The sequence below is a fragment of the Scomber scombrus genome, chromosome 22 (assembly GCF_963691925.1).
Source record: "Scomber scombrus chromosome 22, fScoSco1.1, whole genome shotgun sequence".
NCBI lineage: Eukaryota > Metazoa > Chordata > Actinopteri > Scombriformes > Scombridae > Scomber > Scomber scombrus.
Window position 1 is genome coordinate 3,468,661 of NC_084991.1, and position 4,866 is coordinate 3,473,526.

Sequence of the window (4,866 nt, forward strand, 5' to 3'; positions counted from 1 at the left end):
GGAGTGCCTCAGTCCACCCTCCTCCCACTGATCTACTTGAGTACAGTCAACAAGTGCACACCTCCTGCCAAAACCCACGCCCCTACGTCTCCATCCAATCAACCAGTCTGAAGTTTAATGGTACAGTCTGCCGGTGGGATTACACTACAAGACTTTTTCCAGAATTCAATACGTCTCAAGTCAACAATTCATCAAAAATAACACCCTTGTGGATTGAACAAAATTAATCCAGATTTATTAGCAATTTATTGAAAGTTCTCAATCAATAGTAAAACCAAACCTCCCTCAACCCCTACCTCCACAGTATGTTCCCATTGCTGTGTATGTATATGTGTATATAATGACCAGGGTTTGACCAATATAGGACCAATACTTTTAAGATAAAGTATTGGTCAACATTTACACCAATATTCAAAATACTCTATGTCCACATTCATAATGGGGACTCAAACTACGTGCAGATATTTGTGACTGAAACACACGTCAGCAAGCCCAGTTCAGCCATTCAATTCTTTTACGTCACAATTGTCCCTCCAACAGGTGAAGTTGCTCTGTCTATAATTGGCCGATACATAAACCAGTTTGTGTTGTCCAACTACATCTGAAGGCAAAAGGGTTTATATCTGTTCCAAAAGGCCACATTCAAAGGTGGACTAAAAGCCTGCTGTCATAGAGTTTAGATGCAATAGTTCTTCAAATAGGGATAGTGGAGCAAACCTTAACAGTTTCTCCTCAAATGTTTCTTGCTGTTGCACTCAAAAAAGAAGGGTAAAAATAAGTAGTTGCGTGAAGAATGAAAAATAATAATGGTCGAATTGTCGGTTTTGCAAAGTTACAAAACTTGTACGTAGCCACCCTAATTCAGACGTCAGAAAGGTTTTAGGGTGGGGGGTTTCAGAAGCTGTTTGAGGATCCAGCAAGCACTTTGTTCAAAGCATACCGATGCCTTAAAAATTCTTGAAGCGATGTTGGTCTGGCCCCTTGACTGAGACCAATTTGGCTTTGGGGACCCTACCAGAAGATAGCATCACCGCTCCCATGATTATCTGAGGGGTTGGTAGGGTGTTTGGGCTTGCCCTTAGGGAGAGTAAAAGGAGCTTGGAGATTCAGAAGAAGCTCCTTTTGATGGACTGAAAGGGGTTGGTTCAAGCCCTGTGGATGTACTCCATGTCCACCTGGGAGAGAACCAGGACATGTTTGGGGATTCTACTTCCCATTTGGAGATGCATTAAGATCAGCCATTAGGAGCTACAGGAAATATCCAGGCTCACAGACCTATGGCCTACTTTGCCTAGCCTGCTACTTCTGTGACCAGGTTACATTTTAATTTGTGTGCTGTCCACAAACCCATGACAACACCCATATGACATATCATAAGCTACCACCAAATAGTCAACCTTTTGTGTTCAAATGACAAATGTTTTATTTTTCTTTAATGTTTTTGCCCTAATATGTAGAAGGGTACTTGCGCTTAGGCTGCTCAAGCTCACCATCTAATGTAAAAAAAAAAAGGGAAGTTTTCCTTTCATCCACAGATATATCCTGATAAAAAAGATTTCTAACAAAAGGGAACTTTGACTTGTGGTTTTCAAAGCATATCAGCCACAAATATCTGTACGTAGGCTCAGTGTTTCTCTCAGATGTTTCTGGTTGTCACATAGATAAACCCTCTGAAACACTGACACACTAAAACTCTTCAGGGAAGCCCAGACTAATGAAACAGTTTTACAGTTAGGAGCTCTGTAGTTCAGGCCACTCACACCTATTTCTTGGTGGGTAAACTGGAACACACACTGCCTGCAAGTGAGAAATGAACTCACCCAGCGACACCTTGCTAATGCTGACCGCTGGAATATCTTTCACTGGCTGAGAAAACATAATTGAGCAGTAACAAGGATAAAACAAAAAGAGAATTGCAGTTTTTACAGACAACACCAATATCAGGCCATTATTCTGTCAAACCAATATCGGTTTCACCCTAATACTGAGTGTGTTAGCAGTTATATTGATGCAGCAGTGGCTCTGAGCCAGATAGAGGCATGAAAGGTAACTGTAGGAGGCAAAGCCAAACCTGTGGAGAAGGAGTTTATCATGCCTAAATCATCCCAGCAGCTCAGTGTCACAGCTGGGAGAGTGATGTGTTGGATGATCATTGATTTTTTTTTGTGCTGCAGGATTTTAAGCCACCAGCACTGATTGTCACTGTACACTTATATATGAGCTTTATGTGTGTTTCAAATGCAAGAGTTCTGCCTTGTCAATGCTCAGTCATACCACCAGAGTGCACCAGACTTCCCAAATTGACTTCAAATTCAAGGACTTGTCCATTATTATATTGAATAGACTGAATGCAACACAAAGATGTCACCACTTGGCACTAGGATTTTAGAAATCCCCTTACTCTACAGTCAAGAGGTTAAGCCATCAGAATAATTTGAAACATGCTATAACCACATAACTATCTACGCGAGTGGCTTTAAGGAGTAACATACTCAAGTCTCGACTGGTAATTTGTCCAGTATCCAAATATGGTGGTTATATTGGCATTCTGCAGTTGCACTATATTTACTGTATGATGCTCATTTTTCCCTCTGGTGGTCAAAATAGAAAAATATGTCATGTATACAGGTTGATTTTGTCTTTGATGTAAACTAACTGGGTGCATCAGACAGTTGATTAATATTAAGTTTGATGACATTCAAGGACTTTTCAATGACTTTAATGTCTTTGTGAATTACATTTAAGACTAGGGCCATGACATTAGATAGCTCTGATATACAAATAATAGAGGAAAGAGCTAAGGTGAATTGACACCTTTTTTTTGTGTGTTTTTGTTTAGATTACTAAAATACTTTCAATGCCCCCATATTCAAAAATCTGACTGTGGAATTCTAATGATCCCACTGGCCACATGTTTTTTTTCTGTCAGTCAGTTAGGACAATTTGATTAAACACTATTTAGGGAAATTTTACCACATGAGCACAATATACTGTATGTAACATCTTAAATGCTCTCTACACCCACTGCCTTTATTTGGTATTATATTTTAGTGGTAGTAACAAATACCATTGAGTCAAATTATGTACAAAAGTGAACCTGTGCTTTTGGAAATTCCTAGGAGGCCGTGACCTGTTTGGTATTCCAGCGTTGGTCCACACACTGTATTCAAGGCCTGTGTACACCTTGCAACACATGAGTGACCACTGATGAGAGTCTGTGTCGAATCTCTCCATTTCTCACTTTTCCCACAAATGTCAGGTTTTGGCTGCAAAGGATAGGAGAGTGTGGAGAGTATTAACCCATAACCAGTCACTGTATTCTACAACTCACTGTAGTGTCACAACAGCAGCAGTATCTGGAATCAGACTATTAACCTGAAGCATCACTTACACATGAGAACCTCCTCTTCCTCCTTCTCCTCCTCCTCCTCCTCCTTCTCTGTTGCCACAGTAGTTTCCAGACTAACAGACCAGCCCCTGCTCTCTAACAGACACTTGTGAATGTCTTTATTGTGTGGATGTAAATGACAACGTCAGCACACACTCGTCATGCCACCTCTTTTACGGCTGCTCATTCTTTCTTTTCATTGTTATTTCTTCTCTCTGTCACTCTGTTTACAGCCGTTGGCAAGGCTTCAGCTGCCCATCTCTACTTTTATGGTTTGTTTGGGATTTTATACATGCCTGTCTCTGTTTCCTGGGCATCTTGCGTTGTATTTTACATGCTTTGCTTGCTGGTTTATTAATAAAGTTGTGTCTTCAGGCAATATCTGATGAATGTGTTTTCTTTCTTTTAACTCTTCAGTGTCTAAAGTTTCATACTTGGAAAATCAGAGCCAGCAACATAGTGATGCTAGTAAAATAAATGACATGCAGTACAAACCAGGAATATATAGGATTGTCACAGGTTAGGAGACACATCTATAAATTCTTTGCAGGTGCTGGGTAACAGTAATCTACACCAAAACCTGAAAACATGCGTCCTTGTTTTTGACCACAAATTTACTCAAATAGAGGTGAGTATGTGAGCAGTGTTGGAAACCTTACTAAGTACACATACACGTACTACAAGTACTGGACATTATAATTACAATTTTGATGTGCTTGTACTTCTCTTTTATGCTACTTTGTACTTTTACTCCTCTGCATCTTGGAGGGAAATATTGTGCTTTTGTAACTACATATTTTTCCAGCTATAATAACAGTAGCCTACTTACTACTTTTTTGGATTAATATTATTGCCAATTTATAAAAATATACATTGTTATAGATTAGCCCTTTATAGGGCACTCATTGAAATACTTGGAAATTCGAAATTTCAACCCATGAGAGTTATTGGGAGACATTACATGACTTTTGTGACATTTTAATGTTCAAAATCAAGGTTTTTTAGGGAAATTTAGGGAAGTTACCATATATAGTTATTCGCCCAATAAATGGTTAAACCACCCAACAGTATACAATATTATAAATACGGTACAGTAAACAGTACTTAATTTTGGTACTTTAAGTACAATTTACTGTGGCAATACTTTTGCTTTAGTAGGATTTTGAATGCAGGATTTTAACTCTACTTTTACTTTTTTACTACATATAATAATGGAGTATTTTTTTATTGTGGTATGTGAAAATCTCAGCACATATTTGCTGATTTTGAAATTATGGTGTTAAGATTTCTTCTAGCATACGGAATTCTTGCATGGATGTAGCTTATTATAAGAGCTGCATCGGTTGCCGCCCATGAATGTATAAGATGCTCTAACCGCTCAGCCTATCAGCTGATTTTCCCCAGTGGTCACTCGCGGTATTGCAGCGAAAAAACCCAAAGCGCCCATAGACCACCACTGTAAAAGTCTGTTAAACTGT